The sequence below is a fragment of the Giraffa tippelskirchi genome, chromosome 3 (assembly GCF_054371585.1).
Source record: "Giraffa tippelskirchi isolate mGirTip1 chromosome 3, T2T-mGirTip1v1.2.pri, whole genome shotgun sequence".
In the NCBI taxonomy this organism is placed as follows: Eukaryota; Metazoa; Chordata; class Mammalia; order Artiodactyla; family Giraffidae; genus Giraffa; species Giraffa tippelskirchi.
The window spans coordinates 77,401,088-77,426,831 of record NC_137277.1 but is presented as its reverse complement, the minus strand read 5'-3'; the positions used below and the strand labels follow the sequence as shown (position 1 = coordinate 77,426,831).

At 36.0% G+C, this 25,744-nt stretch overlaps 1 protein-coding gene across 9 annotated transcripts in view; it reads right to left on the bottom strand.

Moving 5' to 3' along the window:
• Positions 1-25,744, bottom strand: part of CERKL (CERK like autophagy regulator) — a 144,990-nt gene that overhangs the window by 83,986 nt on the left and 35,260 nt on the right. The gene's annotated exons all lie outside the window — the stretch shown is intronic.

Sequence of the window (25,744 nt, the reverse complement as noted above, 5' to 3'; positions counted from 1 at the left end):
AAAAATTAGGTCCATTATCCCATAGATAGAAAAAAATGGAAGAGAGTCCTTGCCACACAAGGCCTAGGACATTCAGAATCTGAGACTATTCAATGCATGAAGAATTCCAGGAACAAAATCAAAGCAACATTTCAGTAATAATAAATTAGTATCATGCAAGAAGCTTCCTGTTACTTACAGAGACAGAGTAAAGTAATGGAAAGAAAAGGATTTACTAACAGAAGTGAGTTTAAGACAGGCTGCTGAAGGCAACATGAAAGGGAAAGAAAATGTACATTCTTGGTAAAGAGATGTATGTGCAAAAAGGAAATGGTGAGATTACCGTGAGTAGAAAACATAATGAATTCCTGCCAATCTAAAAAGAAAGATCCACCTGAATCTTACCATGTTGTTGTTGTTTACAAACCTACATCTCATGACTTGATGGATGGAATAGAAGGAAATTAAGAAGGAAATTAAAGAAGAATAACAATAATCTTTGTGGGAAGGTCATCCACCTGAAAAGGCATCTACTGCAATGAAGGTTCTGAATCAAAACAAAATTATAGTGAAGGAATTAATCTTTGATCTTTGTGGCTTTTGGCTTCCTTGAAGGTGATTTATAAGAAAAAGAATGATTCAGACCTCGTGTTTCTTTCCCTGAAGATTTTCAAGGATTAGCAGAAGGAAAAGTTTGACATTCACATTAGGATGAGTCAATGAAAAGTGGGATAAATTTACTGGTGAACACAATAACACTGAATTATGTTGTTTCATTGATTTAGTACCCAAAACAGTTTAACATGGATATACTATATATCATTCAGTTCAAGAAACTTCTGTTGAGTGCTTTCTGTTAAACACTATGAAGAATGCAAGAGAGAGAAGTTCTACCACCTGCTCTTGAGTGGCCATTAATTTATTAGGGATTAAAATAGATATTTAAAGTAGATATAATTGGGATATACATAAAGGAATTCTGGGGTCTCAGGGGGTCATATTAAGTTTTATTGGAAAACCCAAGAAAAGAATTTGAACTGGACAGTTTTACAGAGTTAGAGAAGGCAAATGATGGGTTTCTGTGTACAGCGGAAGAGTGAGAGCAGACAGGCAAGTTAGCAGCACATACAAGCGCTGTGCCCATTGTATCTTGGTATTTCTTTCATGAACCTTGGCTTCGTCTTAAATATGGTCCTTTCCATCATTGTACAATGGTTGCCAGTGAATTTGAATTTGGTTCTTTATTCAAATCTAGTAGGATAGGAAGAGGTGTGCATATATGAGAGATTCAACATGTTTTAATCCTGAACAAGGATTAAAATTTTTTGTTATTCACTGTCCTAATGTTATGCTTCACCTGGAACACTTACTCTCTTAATCAAGACACTTCCCAGGGGATGCAGTGGGACCCCCTTCTCCTAAAGGCTGAGGACACGTGAACTGAAGTAGGGAAGGCTCCCAACAAGGTGCAGAAGAGGAAGTCTGAGTCCAGAGTTATCCTGAGTCCATGATAGATCCTCATGCTACACTCAGGAGTTTGCTCTTTGTGCACTGATCCCAAGGTGGTGTACATTTTTTACCATAACCCTGTAATTTAGTTTAGCAAAGATGATTATTTCATCAGGATAAAGATTAGAAAACACGAGTGAGACATTGGAGGAAGGGAAACCAGCCTATGAGGCTTGAACTAAGGTAGAGGAAATGATAGGAATGTGCTTTCTTTCTTAATAATTGTACTGGAGAGAAAAATATTATGTTTAGAAGTTTTTTCCCCTAAAATTTAGATGTTATTGAATATTACATCTAGTTTAACATAAAATTAGAATATTACATAAATGCAAATTTAGAATTTATTTATATATTTGGGCAGAATGGATAATTATTAGCTGCCTAACATTCCTCCTACAGGCAAAATATAAAATTACATCTTTTGCTTCAGTTCAGTCACTCAGTTGTGTCCGACTCTTTGCAACTCCATGGACTGCAGCATGCCAGGCTTCTCTGTCCATCACCAATTGCGGGAGCTTGCTCAAACTCAAGTCTGTGATGCCATCCAACCATTTTATCCTCTGTCATCCTCTTCTCTTCCTGCCTTCAATCTTTCCCAGCATCCAGGGTCTTTTCAAATGAGTCAGTTCTTTACATCAGATGGTCAATGTATTGGAGCTTCAGCATCAGTCCTTCCAATGAATATTCAGGACTGATTTCCTTTAGGACTGACTGGTTGCATCTCCTTGCAGTCCAAATGGCTCTCAAGAGTCTTCTCCAACACCACAGTTCAAAAGCATCAATTCTTTGGCGCTCAGCTTTCTTTATGGTCCAATTCTTACATCTATACGTGACCACTGGAAAAATCATAGCTTTGACTAGACAGACCTTTGTTGGCAAAGTAATATCTCTGTTTTTTAATATGCTGTCTAGGTTGGTCATAGCTTCTCTTCCAAGGAACAAGTGTCTTTTAATTTCATGGCTGCAATCACCATCTGCAGTGATTTTAGAGCCCCCCAAAATAGCCTGTCACTGTTTCCACTGTTTCCCCATCTATTTGCCATGAAGTGATGGGACCAGATGCCATGATCTTTGTTTTGTGAATGTTGAGTTTTAAGCCAGCTTTTTCACTCTCTTCTTTCGCCTTCATCAAAAGGCTCTTTCGTTCCTCTTCTCTTTCTGCCATAAGGGTGTCATCATCTGCATATCTGAGGTTATTGATATTTCTCCCAGTAATCTTGATTCCAGCCTATGTTTCATCCAGCCTGGCATTTTGCATGATGTACTCTGATATAAGTTAAATAAGAAGGCTGACAATATACAGCCTTGACGTACTCCTTTCCCAATTTGGAACCTGTCTGTTGCTCCATGTTCGGTTCTAACCATTGCTTATTGACCTTCATACAGGTTTCTCAGGAGGCAGGTAAGATGGTCTGGTATTCCAATTTTGGTATGTATATTGCCTAAACTTGCTTCCTTGGTGGCTCAGATGGTAAAGAATTTGCCTGCTATGCAGGAGACAACGGTTCAATCCCTGGGTTCAAAAGATCCCCTGGAGAAGGGAATAGCAACCCACTCCAGTATTCTTGCCTGGGAAATCCCATGGACAGAGGAGCATGGTGGGCTATAGTCCATGGGGTAGCAAAGAGTCAGATACAACTGAGCAACTGAGTACAATCTTATAATATTCATTAAAAGCTTGTGTCTCACATTAATTTAATTTTTATGTAATCAAACATACAACAAATAAGACCTCCAAAGGAGGCAGGCAGGAAGGGAGGAAAGATCACTGAGAGGAAAAAATGAAAAGGATGAACTATATATATTTTCACTCAAAGTCCTATATTATAGTCTGAATTCCTTGCCATGTGTACTTTCAGTTCAGTTCAGTTGCTCAGTCGTGTCAGACTCTTTGTGACCCCATGAATCGCAGCACACCAGGCCTCCCTGTCCATCACCAACTCCCGGAGTCTACCCAAACCCATGTTCATCGAGTCAGTGATGCCATCTAACCATCTCATCCTCTGTCGTCCCCTTCTCCTCCTGCCTTCAATCTTGCCCAGCATCAGGGTCTTTTCCAATGAGTCAGCTCTTCACATGAGGTGCCCAAAATATTGGAGTTTCAGCTTCAACATCAGTCCTTCCAATGAACACCCAGCACTGATCTTCTTTAGGATGGACTGGTTGGATCTCCTTGCAGTCCAAGGGACTCTCAAGAGTCTTCTCCAACACGACAGTTCAAAAGCATCAATTCTTTGGCTTTAAACAACTCAATGACTATTCCTATTTAAAATCTCTTGTAATTGCAAAGTTAAAGATACTAAAACAACAACCAAGATCCAACTTAGTAGTAAAAACTAGTAGAATTTATGGAAACAGGGCAAGAATACCTATTATCATTCTTACTATTCTCAACATACTGGTCACTATCATACACAAGGAAAATTAAATAAAGACAACTGATGGTGGAAGGGATAGAGGGAGAGATGAAACTATAGCTATTTATAGACAGTATCACAATATATTCACAAAACCCAAAAGAATAAATTTGAAACCATTAGAACTAATAAGAATAGCCAATAAGGAAGCTGGTTACAAATATATCAATATCTAGAAAGAAAGAATATTGGGGATAAAGAGACCCTATGCAAATTAGTATCCAGGAACAAATTTATTAACATGATCCTGGACTTGTTTGGGTAGAAAAGGCCATACAAAATAAATTGAGAGACAAATAAAGCCATATCAAGTTCCAAGATTACATTATTTTTATGCTAGTAATCTCATTATTAATTACTACTTATAATGCAATTCCAATCAAAATCTAAATGGTATTTTCTTTGATGTAAGGAGCAAGGAAACTCATCAAGTGATTTGTAAATTTTCTTGGAATAAATAATGAAGAAAAATGTTTTAATAGTAATGAGGAGAAGTACATACCCAGCCAGATAATATCTTGTAAAGTTATAATAATTAAAACATCTAGAAATAGATAAATGAATGGTCCAAAGAAACGTTTGCATATATTTTAAAAGTCACAAATGTGATAGTGGTAGTATCCAAAATCAGTGAGGAATATTTAGTAAAAGATGACTTAGAACTGGTTCATCTTTAAAAAAGAAAAGAAAACCTAGATCTCTGTTTCATAATATACACCAGTACTCCTAGATTACAAAGAACTTTATATAACCATAAATTAGTAAAGCCATGGTACGGCAATAAAGGCAGACAAACGGAGACTGAGACACATAACATAAAGGTTATTTAATGCCAATAAAGTCCTAAAGACCCATAAATAGAAGTCATAAACAAAATCCAACTGGGAAGAAATATTTGCGACATATGACAGTTAAATATCTATTTAATCAAGAAAAGAAACACTTCAGTGGAAGAGTACATTAAAGACTCAGGCAGGCATTTCACAAAAGAAGAAATGCAAATTGACTAATAAACATATGAGAAAGTTCAATCTAATTAGTAATCAAAGAAATGCAAATTAAAACAACAAGATACCACTTTTTGCCTTTTAGATTGGCACAAGATCAAAAATAATGCTCATTGATGGTGTGGGCAAAGGGAATCAGTCCCAGCGCCGGCAGGAATGCAAAAATGGTAACTGCTGGAGAACAAGTTGGGAATACTTATCAAAAGATTTCAAAATGTTAATTGCAGCAGTATTTATAATAGCAAAACTATTTGACACAGTATTCATGTTCTTCGATAGGAGAATTGCTTAATCATAATCTTCTGCAACTCACAATGAGAAAATTAGATCTTTGTGTTCTGATGTGGAAAGACATCCACATTAAGAGATATGAGTAAGTGGAATAAAACGCAAATGACAATAATCTGAGAGGTGGATCTCACTTTCATTAAAAGGAGAAAAATATCCACACAGAAAACACATAACAAATAGTGGTTATCAATGAAAACAGGGATATAAAGGAGTAAAAGATTAATTTTTACTTCTAAATCTTCCTTTCTGTAATCAGCATTATATTTTATCAGTTTTTTAAAATGAGAAAAGGGAAAATACTTTAAAATATGCATATTTTTGATCAAGCAATTTACTTCCAGGAATTTACCCTAAGGAAATAGATAATATGCACAATATAGCTAAAATAATGCTTAACCAAGCAATATTTGAGTGAAACTTGGAAATAACCTAAATGTGACCTAACAGAGTATCGGTTTTGGAAAATGAAGCATATTCATATACTATAATGCTATTCAGCCATTAAAATGTAGAAATCTGACTAGAAAAGTGTCTAAAACAGTGTACCACATTTCCATTACTGTTTTGTATATATTTATTGAATGCATAATGTATGTGGAATGTATTTCCATATGCACATATGTATGATGATGCACATGAAAACTTGGAAGGAGAGTGAGACTGTGAATTAGTTTGCGTATATGAATTTCTAATTTTCCTACAATGGAAATATTTCTGTAATCAACTGAAAAAGATGGTTTTCTTGCTCATCCCAAAATAGTTCCTGATCATATTATTCATTTTAATTTTTAAAATACCATTTTCTAAAACATAAGGGAAGCTAATATTTAATTAGCATGTGCTTGCTATATGCCAGACATTGCCCTCAGTACTTTACATCTATTATCTCATTTAATCCTTACACTACCCAAGGTAGACGCTTTTTCCTAAAAACGAGGAATTCGGGCCACAGCATTTAAGTAATTTGTCCACGGTCATATATCTGGTAGGAGCCAGATCCAAGATCTAAATCCAAGTACTTTGACTGGTCTTTACCAACACTGCACAGAAGTAAGGACCTTCTTGAAGTAAACACACACCCATCTGACCTTCTGGATCTGTTTTTTATTCTAGTCAAAACAGTAGACAGCCATTGCTCTGTCTCTAACTAAATCCTAGGAAAACAGCAAAACCACTCATGTGTCTTAACTGAGTAGTAGACTTGATCCTTAAACAACTCAGGGGTTAAAGGTACATTCTCAAGTGTCATCAAAAATCTATATATAATTTATAGCCATCCCTCCATATTCATGGTTCCCTCCATCCATGGTTCCACGTCCAAGAATGCAAACAAGCATCATTTACTACTGATAAAAATTTGCATACATGTGGACAAACGTGGTTCAAACATATGTTGTTCAAGCGTCAACTGTACTTCATTCAAAACTTCATGGTGACCTTCAAGGAAATGGAAGGTTAGACTATAGCAACCAGGAGCTGACAGAATTGAAAACTCTGAAAAGGACTGTAACTCTCTGAATGGTATTTCCTGCTTTCCCTGCTCAGACTTCTAATCTCTTCCCACATTTGCCCACAGATTCAAATTTCAGGTTTTCACATGACTGATCTCTTCGCAGTGTGACAAGAGGAAACTAAGAGGAAGAACTACAGATTTAGAAAAAACATTTTGTTTTCATTTGAAATGAAAATAAAGATAATTGATTTGTGAATAAAATAGTTTTTGCTTGTTTTACAAATTTCTAACAATAGGCAAATGTTCTTCAGCACTCTATTTTCCTCAGCAGCTATAGGAATCTCTCAGGTGTCAATTTCACAACTAGAAATTCTGGTCTGTTATTCATTTCTGCAACATCAATCATTTACACAACATAAATCAGCCCAGTTCTCTCTAATCACAGGATACACCTGATTTTAAACAAAACTGTTTCCTAACACATGCAAAGACATGTATATAACTAGTTTTATAGAAAATTGTTTTCTTCTGAATATAGTCTTTAGGAATAAAACTCATTAGAATTGTGTGAACTTGAATTTAAAATGGTTTTATTTAATGGCTTGGAACTGTCTAAACATTGTTTACCCATTATCAGATTAGATGGTGCTTGTCTGTGTCTTTGTTTTGTTTTTGAAGTTCTTCAGATATAAGCAGTGGACCAGCTGGCTCTGTGGGGTAGCAAGACACCGGCTTCCAAGACTTGAAAGAGAGTTAAGGCCAAAGGGTCCTCAGGTTTCTAGGTGGAGAGCCCTCAGGCTAACCCCCAGTGAGCTGAAGGTTCTAGAGATGTCTGAGAGGATAAGCTGAAAATCTAAGGAGGTCATTGTTTCCCCTCTACCCCCACTCCAAAACACTTAACTCTTTGAGACACAGTTAGAAAATACAAATATTTATGAGAAATATGATTAAAGAGAAAAAAAGAAACCATATTCAGAATGAAGACTACTATTTTGGGGTCTATAAAAATCAACCACTTATCTATATGTCTTTATAAATAAAAGCTTAAGAATGACTCAGACTCTTATTCTCTATGTGAATCAGAAAAATACTGCTTTTGGTTTATAAACTATTTTATTTATAAATGCTGAAACATATTTAGGTCTTTTATCTCTGCCTAATCGTTCATCTGTAAGATAGCCACTTTCATCACCACACAGCAACCTCTGTTAACAGGATAACTAGTTTCTTTCATGAATAAAAGCAAATGCTTTCATAATTGTATGCAAAAGCCACATTTCCATGCACAACCTAAGTATGTAAAAGAGGAGCTAAAAATTTTTTAAAAATATACTTGAGGGGATATAATTTAAATGTAACTTTAATCTACTTTAATGCTAAAACATACCTTTATTGGTAAAAAATATGAAGCCAAACTTTATCCATAAATTGATATTTGATAACATTTGAAAAATGTGAAAATCATCTATAGACATTTTTCTCAGTTTAGGAGCATTAAAACCTTACAGATGATGTGCAATTTTTCTTTGTGGCATGTGGTTTATTATTTGAAATCTATTGGTTCATTAGGATCATATTGGTGATAGCTAGTTGTTTCAGAACATTAACTGTCCTCTCACATTACTTACAGAGATGCTGGGGACCATCTGTTCCAGCACGGGATTTAAGTATATGTCTATTGGATATCATGCTATTTATTTAATTCAGCACCCACTTCCTATTGTTGTATTTTCTTGGGGGGAAAAGTCAATTTAATTACAGGGAATAAAGATAACCTCTCCTGGCAGGTTACCCTGTCACCATGAGAGCAAAGCAGGACCTGTTTAAAGTAGGTTAGGGTGGCTAACAAGAACAGTAAAACCAACAACACTTAAGAATATTTAGCAAAGGTTTAACAGAAATAGAACAGTGAATGGCACTTTTAAAAATATTACTGTAAGCCCAGCTTGTCTAAATCAATCTTGGCACATCTGTCTGATGCAGACCGTAAACAGGATTAGAGCTGGATTTATCTGCTTGGCGCTAATTGTGCTCACAGTTCCTGCACATGTCCACTCTTTAAATACTGCCCGAAAAACCAGCCTGCCTGATAGACAGCTCCCACAACAGAGTGCAGACACACTCTTATGGTATATTAGATGGTTAAGCAATGTGATGTCTAACAATTTTTTTTTTGGCTCTTCAGAATTACTTATCTAATCCCCTAATTAAAAATACAAAATTCTGTTTGAATACACCACATACTGAGATAAATCTGTGAAGCAAGGGACCAATAAATTTGAATACACTTTAATTGTAAGAAGAAAACACAATTTAATTGTTAATAATCAGGTTAAACCAGGGTTTAAATAAATAGGGCTGCTCCAGTAATTTACTGAAAAACCATCACAGTGCATTACAATCCTCAAGAATTCTGACTTAACATTTGTTAGCATAACAGCTTAAGTTCCTAAATATGAAGACTTATTAAGAATGACAAGAAATAGATATCTTGTAAAAGAATACCAAAAAGTCACATTTTTGTCATACCAAATGAAAAAATTGATGCTCAATTTCTATCTGCAATTTTTTCCCACATATTTCTAGTTACTTCTATCATGTATAAACAGCTTAGGGACGGACTTCTCTTAAGAACTTAAGCACCCAAAGATACATAGGTACTGTTGCATAAAGTTCAAAATGAACTGATTAGTCAAATAATTTAAATATTATTCTTTGTTTTGATTATTTTAAATATAGACAATAAATATATAATTCTTTATTCAGAACATTGAATGTCTATGCTACAAAGTGACAATAACAATTTTAAATTACATGGTCTATGTTTAATCACAAATACCACATAAAATCAGTATATTTAAAGACAATATAATTGAAAATTTAGGTTGACTTTCAGTCATTGACGAATTTCTATTCTAAGCTCTTTTCTTGGAACTCATGTTCCAAATAGCAAACTCTTAGAAATCAATTTTTTCCCTAAATCTATACCATTAATAAATGTTCATACTTATAATGTTGTTTTATACAAATAATGGCAAAATTTGCAAATTAAGGCAACAATTTAAATATTCTCAATATGTTTTCTCAGAAGGTATAGAGGATCAAAATGATTTTTATAATAATACTAAAGATGTTATTTGCTTTTTTCACTGTGCTGACATTTGCATGGATGGTGAAAAGGAAATAGTGGTTGAAACTTCTGGTATCACCATGAATCAAAGAAGTGACACTAAATTTCACTAATAATTGTTGCATTCCTCATCACTTCAAACTCATAGTTTAAAAAAAAAAGTATCACTTAACTGACCTTGATGAAGCAGTAACACTTTAATTTTTAAAAATCTCTACCCTTTAGTAATTTCTTTTTTATATGTATTATGTGTGATAATGGGAATTATACAAAAAAGCATTTCAGCTACAAATGAAAGTGATAGTTCTCCACAGGAAAAGCACTTATACCATTCACACTGTGACTAGTTCGATTTTGTTTGGAAAACCATTTTTCCTTGAAAGATGGACTAACAAACTATTATATGCAAGTATGAGTATTTGGTAAATATTTTCTGGGAATTGAGCAAAGTGAGCCAGTCACTCAAGCAAAACAACTGAGAATGCTGTCAATGATAAAATTCTAACTTTCAAGCAAAAATCAGAATTTTGTAAAACCTGTATCTGCCACGATGAGCTTGACAGCTTCCCAATATTTAAGGAATCTTATGCTGAGATTGGCAGTGATGTTAATATATCTGATAGTTTAAAGATTTATATAATTAAATATGTCAACATTTGGAAGCTCTATATAACTCAGTAGAACAATTTTTCCAAATACTCAATGCAGGATAGTATAAAATTATGCATAATTAAAGATTCAAAGTGTAAGACAGACCAATAAATTTTCAAATAGCAAACTACAGAAGGTTAATTGATATGTTTACAGATTCTGCTTTGTAACTAAGATTTAAGAAATTAGCACTTACCAAGTTTTACTGTAATATCAAAGAAAACCTGAAAACACTATTAAAATACTTTTCCTGTTCTAAACAAATATCTGTGTGAAATTGGATTTTCCTTATACACTTAACAAAAACAAATACGTTCACAACAAACTGAAACCAGAAGCAATCTTGAAAACTCAGCTGTCTCTTATTAAATCTTTCTATTAAGGAACACCGTGTCTTCTACAAAAAAGATCTGCAAACTGTAGTCAAGAAAGTGACACTGATTTTTTTATTGTTTTGGAAAATAGTTATTTTCAGTCCAAACATTATTTATGTTAAAATGCAATGGACTTATTACTGTTATTTTTAATGAATATTTTTAATGTTTAACTTCTAACATGGTAAGTATCAGGAGTTGCTAACTTATATAAACAAAGGCTCTTCGGTTTTCAACAATTTAAGGGTGTAAAGGGCTTCCAAGACTAAAAACGCTCAAGAAACTCTGGACTTATCTATAATATTGTGAAGATAGGCCTAAGATTAAGAAAATGCAGGCTAAAAATATCATGATTTATGCATTTTTATCTTTCATCATTTTTCGTCAGTTTAAGATTTTATCACTAACTTTTTTAGACTGTCTATGCAACAAGTCCCTACTACATATGAAACCTAGTGAACTAAAAGAGCAATTTAAAATTTCATATTCTATTGCATGAGTTTATCGTGCAATTGTTTGGGTTTTGTCATTTTCACTTCAGTAAGAGCACTCATGTACATCTCTTGGAATTGTGTGTTACCTGATTGTATTATCTAGTTATATATTTGCCCCTGTCATTTGACACATCTACTTACACTTCTACTCCTTAGGGAAAACATTCATAAATGGGGAGTCTCTGAGAATGGTATTTAGGTTAGTGCAAAAGTAATTGCGGTTTTGCACTGTTGAACTTTGCCATTTGATATCAGAATACATTCTTAAATAAATGTGGTTATGTTATACATCATTTTAAGGTGCATTGCTCGATTTATGTCTTTTGCTAGTGAATTGATGTTAGACAAAAAGCAAATTTGCGTGATTTTCTTATTTGAGTTCAAAATGGGTCATAAAGCAGCAGAGACAACTAGCATATCAACAACACACTTGGCCCAGGAACTGCTAATGAATGTACAGTGCAGTAGTGGTTCAAGAAGTTTTGCAAAGGAGACGAGAGCCTTGAAGATGAGGAGCACAGTGGCCGGCCATCAGAAGTTGACAACGACTAACTGAGAGCATCATGGAAGCTGATCCTCCTACAACTGCATGAGAAGTCACCCAAGAACTCAATCTCGACCATTCTATGGTTGTTTGGCACTGGAAGCAAACTGGAAAGGTGAAAAAGCTTGATAAGTGGGTGCCTCATGAGCTGACCAAAAATCAAAAATATCATCATTTTGAAGTGCCATCTTTTCTTATTCTACATATGACAAAAAGTGGATTTTACACAACAACCAGTGACAACCAGCTCAGTGGTCGCACGGAGGAGAAGTTCCCAAGCACCTTCCAAAGCCAAACTTGCAGCAAAAAAATGTCACAGTCACTGTTTGGTGGTCTGCAGCCAAATTCGTCCACCACAGCTTTCTGAATTCTGGCTAAACCATTACATCTGAGAAGTATGCTCAGCAAATGGATGAGATGCACTAAAAACTGCAACCCCTGCAGCCAGCACTGGTCAACAGAAAGGGCCCAGTTCTTCTCTGTGACAACTCCTGACTGCACGTCACACAACCAAAGCTTCAGAAGTTGAACACTTCAAAAACTGAATGAACTGGGCTACAAAGTTTTGCCTCATCTGCCATATTTACCTGACTTCTTGCCAACCGACTACCACTTCTTCAAGCATCTTGACAACTTTTTGCAGGAAAAATGCTTTCACAACCAGGACAACACAGAAAATGCTTTCCAAGAGTTCATCAAATCCCGAAGCATGGATCTTTTTGCTACAGGAATAAATTTATTTCTCATTGGCAAAAATGTGCTGATTGTAGTGGTTCTTATTTTGATTAATAAAGATGTGTTTGAACCCAGTTATAGTGACTTAAAATTCAGAGTCTGAATCCGCAGTTACTTTTGCACCAACATAAATACTATTCTCAGAGACCAACAGAAAATATGAGCTTAATTAATTCATCTTATAGCTAACAAACACATGAAAAGATGCTCAACATCACTCATTAAAATTAGAGAAATGCAAATCAAAACCACAATGAGGTACCATCTCACACCAGTCAGAATGGCTGCTATCCAAAAGTCTACAAATAATAAACGCTGGAGAGGGTGTGGAGAAAAGGGAACCCTCTTACACTGTTGGTGGGAATGCAAACTAGTACAGCCACTATGGAGAACAGTGTGGAGATTCCTCAAAAAACTGGAAATAGAACTGCCATATGATCCAGCAATCCCACTGCTGGTCATACATAACAAGGAAACCAGAATTGAAAGAGACACACGTACCCCAATGTTCATCGCAGCACTGTTTACAACAGCAAGGACATGGAAGCAACCTAGATGTCCATCAGCAGATGAATGGATAAGAAAGCTGTGGTACATATGCACAATAGAATATTACTCAGCCATTAAAAAGAATGCATTTGAATCACTTCTAATGAGGTGGATGAAACTGAGTGAAGTAAGTCAGAACGAAAAAAACCAATACAGTATACTAACACATATATATGGAATTTAGAAAGATGGTAACAATGACCCTATATGCAAGACAGTAAAAGAGACACAGATGTATAGAACAGTCTTTTGGACTCTGTGGGAGAAGGTGAGGGTGGGATGATTTGAGAGAATAGCATTGAAACATGTATATTATCATATGTGAAACAGAACGCCAGTCCAGGTTCGATGTATGAGACCAGGTGCTCAGGGCTGGTGTAATGGGATGACCCTGAGGGATGGGATGGGGAGGGAGGTGGGAGAGAGGTTCAGGATGGGGAACACATGTAAACCCATGGCTGATTCATGTCAATGTATGGCTAAACCCACTACAATATTGTAAAGTAATTAGCCTCCAATTAAAATAAATTAAAAAATAATAATAATAAAAATTAATTCATCTTAATATTATAATCTAGTCTTTTTTGGCATTACCAGTTATGTATATCAATTCACATAGGATTATAGTTCATATATATGCTATTAAATGACCCTTGTGCAGATTCCCCATGAACCCCAGAAGTATGGTGATCAGTCTTTTTCCAGTTCTCAGTAATTCATTTCAACAATATCTTCACTGCCCTCCTCAAATCTCTGAGTCCAACCCCAGCTCAATGCTTCAAACAAGGCTAGGTGTCCTATAAAAGTTTGCTACTGACTCTATTTACAATCAATCAGATAATATCTTAATGATGGTGTATGCATTTCAACCTCTGAACCTTTGCTCCTTATTTCCCAACAAATGGAAGGCCTTCTTGACTCTAGTCTTTTCAAACATTAACCATCTGTCAGAGCTCACAGAGCCCCTCCTCCAAGAAATATCCTTCATTTTTCAGTCCCTCTGAACTCTTACTGCCCAGTACTACTCAGCTGAAGTCTAGTCACATATCAGAAGTTCCTAACTTCACAGAGGTGAAGGCACAAATGTCCTTCAAAGCCTTTTGAGAATTTAAGTTACATACATGTTTTTCCTACATAAGTTAAATGGTGGTTTAAAAAAAACAGCAACAGGGGAGGGATTAGAGAAAGATCAGACTGTAACAGTTTAGAATAAATTCAAAAGTTTATTTCATTGACATGAATGAACACTAACATTCCAGGCACTTTTGTGTGGGTATTAAAATGTTAATATTAATAGAGCAATCTCCATGAACAACTGTTTCTAAGAGAAACAAAGGTTAAGGTGTTCTTCATCTTTCTTGGCCTGGAACTTGATGGACTGTGGAAACAGGACTAAGCCACTATGATGGCTTCTATTGTCAGCATCTAAGGACAATGCCTGTGTATGGGTTTCCTGCATGGTAAATGCCCTTATATTTCACAGTCCAAGCTGACTCACTGATACTCTTTTCTTCTGAGGACCTCAAAGACAGTCATCATGCTTTGGTTTTCACCTCCACCAATACTAGCAATCAGTGCCCTACCTATGCAGGTGCCATCCCTCATCATCTCATAGTAGTCATGGTGAAGTTCCCCTCAATGCTCCAAATAATCTAAATGGTTTGACTACTGAGAGACATTAAAAGGCTCACTTTAATACCACTCCCATTCAGTTTTACCTTTAAGACTGTCATTATTTGATCCTAAGAAGCCAAAAAAGTATTCAGAATAACTAATCTAAATCCGGGGGCAGGAGGAGAAGGGGACGCCAGAGGATGAGATGGTTGGATGGCATCACCGACTCGATGGACATGGGTTTGGGTGGACTCCGGGAGTTGGTGATGGACAGGGAGGCCTGGCGTGCTGCGATTCATGGGGTCGCAAAGAGTTGGACACGACTGAGCGACTGAACTGAACTGAACTGAATCTAAATCCAGGCTATCTGAAATTAGCACATGCAGATTTGTATTGCTGGAAGGAAGTAGAACCATTGCATGAGAGACTGAAGTCATAATTTTCACTTGATAAAGATTGATCTTAGTACCAGGAAAGGAAAGTTCATCTGAGGAGCCAAGACAGCTAGGAACAGAATACCACCATCCTGATCATCCAAAATGAACTGGAAGAAATTCACCTAACCAGCCTCCGGGACACTTGAACTTATCATCAGTCTACCTTCCGGATGATAGCAGTGGCACACCTATGGTCAAGGAACCACTGTGTGTGTGAAGGAAGCAAGGGGAGAAAATAAAAAAGAAATTGCCAGAAGCTACTTATATTGAACAGACAAAAGTAAACTTAAATACAAATAAATACAAATATATTCATAATAGACAAAATATGGAAACAACCTAAGTGTCCATTGATGGATAAATGGATACAGAAAATGTCTCTCACACAGACACACATGGTGGAATACTATTCAGCCATTAAAAAGGAAATCTTTTCTTTGGGATAGCTTGGATGGATCTTGAGAGCATTATGCTAAGTGAAATGTCAAAGAAAGACAAATACTGTATGATCTCACTTGTATGTGGAATCTTTAAAAATCTTAAAAAAAAAAAAACACACCCACAAGCTCACAGAGAATGGACTGCTGGTTACAAGAGGCAAGAGGAAAGGGGTAGGCAGAATGGGTGAGGAAGGTCAAAAGGTAAAACTGTCCAGTTTTAAAATAAGTCTTGGGAATGGTGATACAGTCACTCAGCATGGTGACTATAATATTAATATTATATTAATATTATTAAATATTCTATTGCACATTTGAAAGGTGAATCTTAAAAGTTCTCATCACAAAAATTAAAATTTTGTAACTGTTTGGTGATGGATGTTAATTAGACATTGTGGTGATCATATCAAAATATAAACAAATATTGAATCGTGTTAAACATCTAAAGCTAATATATGTTACATGTCAATTACATCTCAAAAAATACACATTTGAGATATTCTAAAAATATCTGCAGGCCTAGACTTAATGGAGACAAAGGAAAAGTGAAATATTTTAATGTAGCTGATCAGTTTTATTAAAAATCCAACTTAATAACTTGCAAGACAAAGTTCATGTTTATTTTTAATATGCTAGGCACATGGGTGATGTGGGGCTTTATTTCATTTCCACCATTAAAAGCATATACTTGACAAACATTGTTAGGTTTCTGCTTTATTTTTGGCATTCAAAAACTCTATATGAGTAAATTCAGTGGGAATTGATTCACAAAAGAAATATTAAAATGAAGTTACCAATATAATGTAGTCAAATATCCTTTTACATTTATTTTCAGGTGGACTTAGGCAAAATGTAAAAATAAAAAACAAAACTACGTTTTCAAAAATACACTACAAAAACTACAAATTATGCTAGATAGTTGATACCATTTAGGCTCCTACGCACACAAAATATGATCTTCTACTACATATTTGAAATGAAATTTTAAAAGCTATTTTAGAGAAGTTACTTTTTTTCAGAAAAAGCCTGAAATTGATTCAAAGAGTCTGATATGCTCAATATTTGACCTTAATGTTCTATATATACACTCTACATATATGGTATTTATTCAGTTATGCTCTCAATTAAAGAAATTTAAAATAATAGTTTCTTCTCCACGCCTTTCGTCATAATAATTATTATGTACTACATGATTCATACTGTGATAAAAGGTACCACACGTAGTACTATGATAAAAGGTCAAAGGTAAAGGTAAAAAAATATTACTTGATAATGTGAAACTTTTAGAGAAAACAACATTTTTGATCAAGTATATATTTAGTTACACCATATAACATGTAATTGAAGCAAAATAGCTTGTAGAATTAAAGCAAGCCATCTTCTGCACTGCACTGTACTACTACTGTCAGTAATTTTTTTAGAAAGATAAATTTGATATCAATACGATGTGACACAACTGCATCAAACCTTAATTTCACTCACAGTAAGAAGTCACAGGATTAAATAACACTGTGCAGTCTTTTAGAAAAGTTTATTGCTTCCAGATGGATTCAAGTTTCCTTTCAGCCCTGATTACATCCAATACGCACAGGGTGCCAACATTATAAAGGGCAGAGTCAAAAATATAATTTATATAGATAGCAAGGGGCAGGGTGGAGGAACTCTGGCTTGTAAATAGACTGTGCTGACCCGGTTTTGACTATTTTTAAGAAATTATAAGAAACATTTAATAAAAAACAAATACCATACTATGTAAACATCTTGAATGATGCCCGTTCCACAGAAAAACACAAATCTACAGCGAAGTATACATAAGATGACTCTTGCTTCAAGCTGCATGCTCTCTGCCCCATGTTGGGCTGTGCCATGTGTCACACTGCATGAGGCTTGCCACCAAGATGTCCACCTGTGCCTCCGTGGCAGAAGAGGCATCTATGTTTATTTCGTTTAATAGCACTGTTGAATATCAGCCATGGTGATCAGATGTAAAGACCTTCAAACACACAGACTACTTAAGGCATGTTTGCTAAGTTTAAGGATGCAAATAAGTCACTATTCCTATTTAAAATAGCATTTTCTTAAGCAACCAAAGTATGACTACCTTAAAAAATAAAATCCTTTTCATAAAACCCAAACAAAGAAGCTCTCCCTGTAATGTGGATTAAAAAATAAAATCACATCTGCTCTATCAAGTCTATGAGAGAAAAGCAATAAAAATTCATGACTGAAGAAGGATTTCAGTCTGGAGGTTGGGAGCCAACTTTTTAAAATACAGTAAAATTCTAATAACACTTCTATTTTCTTATACTCAATTTTCCAAATGTTCTGCAAGTGTTATATAAATTATAAATTTGACTGAATATGAATGTTAAGCAATTTATTATGTATCCTTCAAAACAGATTAGCAATTTAAATACAATTATGGTCTCAAAGCTTGAAAGAAGAGAAAAATGATTACTTTCTGAAAGGACATAAAATATTCTTGTTGGAGAAACACTAGGAAAAGTGGTAGTACAATAATTCCTACTAACACCTAACTTTCTTTTGTGGATACTCAACCAAAACTAATACAAACACCATTACAGCACTTCACTACTCACATTTTCTTTAGAGAGAAGTGATTTCATTTATATAAGGGTTATAAATGAGTGTTAGATTTTCAAGTGATTTTAATGGAAGTTTTGGACTTTTAGTTTCAATTAATTTTATACATGATACTTTAAATATATTATGAGTATCAAATTTTTTTATTTTATTTACATTTAATTAGCGGCAATATCCTTGATCAACTGCATGAAAATGCTCTAAGACATAGGGTGATGATCAAAAGAAGGTGATGTTATACTAAAAACTGACAAAGTTATATGACAAGTCAATAACAGGTCAATGAAACAGAGTCCAACTGATTAGGCTGCCAGGCACTAAAGTAGATAATGGGTTTTGTGTCAGCAGATGACTCAGTCATTAAGTATTTCTGATATTTCAAATACTAATATGTGTTTATCACTAATCAAACAGTGCTTTGTTTTTCATAATGGTCAACTATTCTTAAACTGGTCACACTGTCTCCTAAATAATACATATTTGAGTGAAAAATGATTTGAGATTCATTTCTTCTTTCAATAATTTTTAACTGGACACTTTCCACATGCCAAACTTGCTCTAAAAGAGAAAAGCCTATTAGATAGAGATCTCCCCTGACTACCCAATGATCATTGAACAAAGATAGAAAAAAATTAAGGGAGCAAGCCATGTATTGTTACTGATCCAAAATCTCTCATCTGCAATTCTAAAATCCCCAAAGCTCTGAAGATTATTTTTTTGTAAATCATTTGGCAACAAAACCTGAACTGACCTCATTTTGTCCCAAAATTGGACCTGAACTGACAATGATATTTTAAATCTTTATTTATACCACTTAGCATAGATATTCTTAATGTTTCACTCAAAAATATCAATGTTTGAATATTCAATGCTACCTGAGGCTGGTTGTGAGTGTTACATACACATAAACTTATGCCGCTTAGCTTTCTAAAATTGGTTAATAGCTGAATTTTCACATAGCTGGTTCCCAGGGTTGCTGAGCAAGAAAAAAGCATAAAGGCCCAGTGGCAAGAGCATACCTGGTATATTCCAGAAACAGCAAGATGTAGCTGGAGTTAGTAAGAAAATGGGTAGGATAAAACACAAGAATATAAAGGTTGGAAGCAGGCAGACCATGCAGGGATATGCAGGCTGCAGAAAGAACTCTGGATTTTAGCCTGAAAAAGATGTGAAGTCGTTGGAAGTTTTTGAGCAGAAGAAAGAAGTAATCTGATATATACTTTAAAAGTAAAATTCTACCTGATACATACAGAATAGACTGACAGAGGACATGGTTAGAGATAGACTTGTTTAAGGAAGAGAGATTGTTTAAGGAAGCTTAAACAATACTCCAGGTGAGAAATAACAGTATCTCATACTGAGATAGTGGCAGCAGTCCTGTTCAGTTTCAGATACATTTCAAAGAGGCAACAGGATGTGCTAATGGACAGGATATAGACTGAGAGTGGAATCTAGCAGATTACAAAGAATTTGGCATGGACAATCAGAAGGATGAAATCTTCATGTACTGAGATGTGAAGATCTATAGGAAGTACATAGTTGGAGGCTGCAGGAAAGAATGTGGAGGTTATTTTAGAACAAGAGAAGTTTGAGAAATCTATCAGACCTCTAAACTGAAATTTAAGTAGGCAGTTAGGTTCATAAATCAGGAATTCTGAGGAGAGGTTTAAGCTAGAGATATACATTTGAAGGTCAAGGGGATTTAGATAATATCTGAAACCAGAAACTAGAGGAGGCTGAACCAGAGAGAGAATGAAAACAGGCAATGAGGTCAGAAGATGTGATGGAAAAATGAGAAGAGCCGAGAGAAGTGTCTGAGAAGGAGCAGGCCAGTGGGGTAGCAGGAGAAACCAAAGAGTGAGCTCGTAGGAGATAAAGTTGTATCAAGGAGCAATGCATGATTAGCTGTCAAACTGTTCATAGGTGAAGTCAGATGAGGGCTAAGTGAGCTGTGGAGTGATGAGAGTCAAAAGCCTGATCACAGAAGATTCAAGATCATAGAAGATTCAAGAAAGAATGCGAAACAAGGTAAGACTGAATGTATGATAAGTCTAACTAAACTAAAAAGTTGGTGGTGGGGAGCACCAAAGAAATAGTACTAAACATTCTACATGGATTATCATAATTCATCTTTATAATGGTTCTATAAAGTAGAAATTTTCTCACTTTACAGATGAGGATATAGAAGATATGCAGGTGCCAATGATCTTAATAAGAATGCTGGAGTTTTATCTAAGCATCTGTCTGATTATCAAAGCACATTCTCTTATACTACTATACAGCTTCCTAGGAAATAACTATACAAAATAAATACTGAGAAAGTGACATAGTCTGAAAGGACACTGGTGTGGGAGTCAGGAGACCTCTGTTTTAGCTCTGGTTTTGTCACCAATCTTGAGGAAAATGCAGTACCTTTTGAACTTGATGCTGCTGCTGCTTCTGTTAAGTCGCTTCAGTCGTGTCCGACTCTGTGCGACCCCATAGACGGCAGTTCACCAGGCTCCGTTGTCCCTGGGATTCTCCAGGCAAGAATACTGGAGTGGGTTGCCATTTCCTTCTCCAGTGCATGAAAGGGAAAAGTGAAAGTGAAGTCGCTCAGTCGTGTCTGACTCTCAGCGACCCCATGCACTGTAGCCTACCAGGCTCCTCCATCCATGGGATTTTCCAGGCAAGAGTACTGGAGTGGGGTGCCATTGCCTTCTCCATTAAACTTGATAGCTCATTCCTAAAATAAGGGTATTGGAACAGATTTGTTCACTTATTCAGTCAGTCAATCAATATGTATTTATTACTAATTTGCTGGACACAAGTCTAGTTGTGAAAGAAACAGAGGTGAAAATGTAGGAACTTACCCTGTAGAGGGGAAGATGACAAATATTTAATAAAATTGAAAGTTTCTTTCAATGCTAAAATGCTACCACAGTTGTTAAATATTAATAGACAAAAATCCCATTTCAGGCTAGTGCAAAGAGGTTCAGATTTATTATATCACTGAAAACTCACAGCACTGTAAGCTGGGTACTATTATTATACTATATCCCATTTTATAGACTGGTGGGAGGCAAGGAGAGATAAGCTTAGAGCTGAAATAGCTTACCCACAGATATATAGGAAGTGACAAAGCTCAAATTCTAACAGACAGTATGACTCCCAAAACTCATCTTTCCATCACTCTCAAAGTACAGTAAGTTAATATTGTAACAGCTCATTTTACTGTTGTTTAACTCTTCCCTCTTATTTTTCTTGATGGGTCTCTGTTCAAAATGGGAAACGGTAAGGCATAAGAGAAAAAAAAAAAAGGAAAAATAATGAAAGACAAATTGCAGAAGTAGAAACGAACATTGATGTAAAGACAAAAATCAAGAAAACCAAAGAAGCAGAGTAACATGAACAAAAAAAAGAGATTTGAGAAGCACACGAAGGAGAGAAAAGCAGCAGCCCTTGAGGCCTGGCTCAGGTCAGTGACCCACCAGGTGCCACGTGCCTTCAGGAAAGAACAATGGACAGGTCTGGTGAACAAGGGCTCTGAAGGGCCTGGATTCTCCCATTCTCTCAAACACACAGCTGGCTTATCAACTCTACTGAGAATCAACGCATCTAATGAGCCTAATGAAGTAAATGTGGTCTGTAAAATACTTCAGAAAGGAGCTCTAGATACTTGCTCACACTTTCTGGTACAACCATGGTAACAAGGAAAGCGTTCTTTAGGATTCAGAGGTGAAATCATTACAGAGATCTGAGAAGGACAAAGGAGACAGAGATGAGCTGCCTGATTATACTACCACCGAGGTTGCCCTCTGAATTTCAGTAGACAGCTAGCATCTGTCTCCACTCTTCACATAAGGGATGTCTAGCCAGGACCAGGCATACAGGGGCCCTCACTGGCTGGGAGCTATTTTATCTTCCCAAGCTTTCCACATCAAGCCTAAGTGCTCAGTTGTGTCTGCCTCTTTACGACCCTATGGACTGTAGCCTATCAGGTTCCTTGGTCCATGGGATTTTTCAGGCAATAATACTGGAATGGGAAGATCTACTGCAGGGGATCTTCCCAGCCCAGAGATCAAACCTACATCTCTGGTGTCTCCTGCGTTGGCAGATGAATTCTTTACCCCTGTGACACTGGGAAGCCCTGAGCTTTCCACATAGAATGATGATATGAGAATAACTGGATTTTTTCAAGGAACAATTCTTATAGCTGGTATTTTCCCCTAGTATTCTAAAGATTATTTAGAGATCATCTTTATAAATTGTGGAGACAAGAAACGTATCTCTCACTTGTAATCTATCTAGTCCCAAAATCTAAGTGCTTACTATATGCCAGGTGTTTTCTGACCTAAATTTTGCAGATTTAAGGATGACTGGATATGGTCTTTCCCCATCGAGATTCAGTATATTGGGGAACAGAAGCATAGTAGGTAGCTTGTCATCTTGCGGGACTTCACCAGAGTCTTATTTCCAAATTTTTCCTTTACAAAAGGATATTGGGACTCATCAGAGATTTTAAGACAACCACTCCATCTGTTTTGTCATTCTGGTTTCTACCCAGAGCACCTTCTCAACATAGATTCAGATTCATTCACATGTTCCACAGGCCTCTTTTAAAAAACAGTCCTGCATTAAAAGGTGAGATTACAACTAAATTTCCCTCTGAAAAATGTGCTTTTATTTTCTTTTATTTATTTTTTAAAATTTTTAATTAGTTTATCTGTTTTTAACTTTACAATAATTTCTACAAGTATAGTCAGGGGAAAAAAAACATTTTAAAGCTGTAGTTTTTATTTGCCTGAAATTAGTTCTCTATTCTAACTGTTTCCTTTGTTAATTTCTATTAAGCATCTAAGAATGACTAACTAGATAGGAACTATCGTATTCAGAAGCTCAGTTCCCTCCCAACTATCAGCAAGTATGAAGCTAATACTAAGTAGTGAAACTTTTCTTTACATATTTGCCAAATTACTTTACATTTATTCTATTAATGTGCCACCCACCATGCAAGAAAGCAGCCAGTTTTTACTGAAAGCAGTATAATACAAAAACACAGGGAATGGAAAGCGAGATGACATGCCTACCAAGCTAGGAACTAAATTAGATACTCCATCTCACCTAATTATAAGTTATCTTCAGCTTATGGTGATAGTTAAAGGAGACAGCATCCTTCGTACAAAGACCAAGCAGATCATCAGAGAGGTGAAGGGCTTATCAAAGACAGGTGTCAATGGCAGAAGACTGGACTTAAAGCTCACAATCATTTTCTCTGTTCTACAGACCAGAAGGACTTGCAAACAACAATTTTGTTACTAAAGTTGTATTACTAAATGCTTTATAATTAGGCTTTGAGAAGATATGGTTCATCTCATAGAATGGGTTCACACTTCAGCAGATTTTTTGCTGTCTTTCTGAAACCCCAAGTTAAAAGCAGCACTTGAGGTTCTATTAAGAAAAAGATCCCAAAGACAAGCAGCAGAGATAAGCAATTAAAAGCTATTGCCTCTTAGCAAAGTGGCTGGAATCCAGGTTCTGCCTCTTACTACCTGTGTGACCTTGGAGAAGTTACTTGAATTCTTTCCTTTCAGTTTTCTCATCTAGAAAATGGGGATTAGAATAGCCTCTACCTCTGAAGATTGTTGTGAAGAGTTAATAAGTTCATATGTAAAATTCTGGTAACAGTTCCTGGCACATACAATGTGCCATACAAGTGTTTACTACTATTATATTATTACCTGAACAAATTCAGCAAATCTTGCAGTCACCACACAAAATACCTGCACCAGATAAACCATGAAAGTAGCATGTATAACAGAATGGTACTAGGAAAGAATGATTACAGTAGGCCTCTTCCCTCACTTAGAATACAAAAATGCTCTGGCTTTGCTTTGAATTTATAAAGGTAGCTCCTAAAATCAATGGGCATCCTGACTGCCTTCCCTAAAGCAGACTCGGAGACACCTCTCTTGTTACAAAGAATCTACTAAGAAATTTATGGAATAGGTTAGGAGAAAAGCAGAAACTGAGAGCATAAAGCATACTTATTTAACTTATATGCAGAGTACATCATGAGAAACGCTGGGCTGGAGGAAGCACAAACTGGAATCAAGATTGCCGGGAGAAATATCAATAACGTCAGATATGCAGATGACACCACCGTTATGGCAGAAAGTGAAGAAGAACTAAACAGCCTCTTGATTAAAGTGAAAGAGGAGAGTGAAAAAGTTTGCTTAAAGCTCAACATTCAGAAAACTAAGATCATGGCATCCGGTCCCATCACTTCATGGCAAATAGATGGGGAAACAGTGGAAACAGTGTCAGACTTTATTTTTCTGAGCTCCAAAATCACTGCTGATGGTGACTGCAGCCATGAAATTAAAAGACGCTTACTCCTTGGAAGGAAAGTTATGACCAACCTAGACAGCATATTAAAAAGCAAAGACATTACTTTGCCAACAAAGGTCCGTCTAGTCAAGGCTATGGTTTTTCCAGTGGTCATGTATGGATGTGAGAGTTGGACTATAAAGAAAGCTGAGTGCAGAAAAATTGATACTTTTGAATTGTGGTGTTGGAGAAGACTCTTGAGAGTCCCTTGGACTGCAAGGAGATCCAACCAGTCCATCCTAAAGGAGATCTGTCCTGGTGTTCATTGGAAGGACTGATGTTGAAGCTGAAACTCCAATACTTTGGCCACCTGATGCAAAGAGCTGACTCAGTGGAAAAGACCCTGATTCTGGGAAAGATTGAGGGCAGGAGAAGAAGGGGACGACAGAGAATGAGATGGTTGGATGGCATCACCAACTCAATGGACATGGGTTTGGGTGGACTCCAGGAGTTGGTGATGGACAGGGAGGCCTGGCGTGCTGTGGTTCATGGGGTCGCAAAGAGTCGGACATGACTGAGCGACTGAACTGAACTGAATTAAGAGCATAAAGACAATATTAGGAAGATAAATTAGAAATAACAGTAAGACTTACCTAGACTTTCATCACATAATCAAGACAGAACATTTTTAATTAATTATTCATCTTCAGTGGCCCTAAATGAAATGCTGTTTTTTGTGGCTTTATCCTTTGAAAAATAAGATCTGTTCCCATTATTTAACTTAAAAATCTTTTAAATAAAGAAAAAAGAAAGAATAGTAAAAGGTAAAAAACACCAGCAGCTGACTCACATGTCACTACTACTCTAATTCTTGCTAGACACAAATATTTTCCCAAATATTGTGGGAAATCTATCAAGTTCAATTTGTATTCATCCTGAAAGGGTTTATGTGTTCCACTCAGAATGCAAGTTCTTCATCAATTCTACCCCACCAATGGCAAACAATGGTTTTGACAAAGACTAACGATGATCTTGCTGATAACTTGCTGTTTGGACTACAACTATCGACAAACTCTTATTTAAAAACTTCAGACCTCAAAATCCGACACCATCAACTTCAGAAATTGTTGTAAGGACCTCCACAACCTTGTCACTAACTATTTAAGAAATAGTTAATACAGTGCTTCTCAAACTGACCTCCAGATGATTC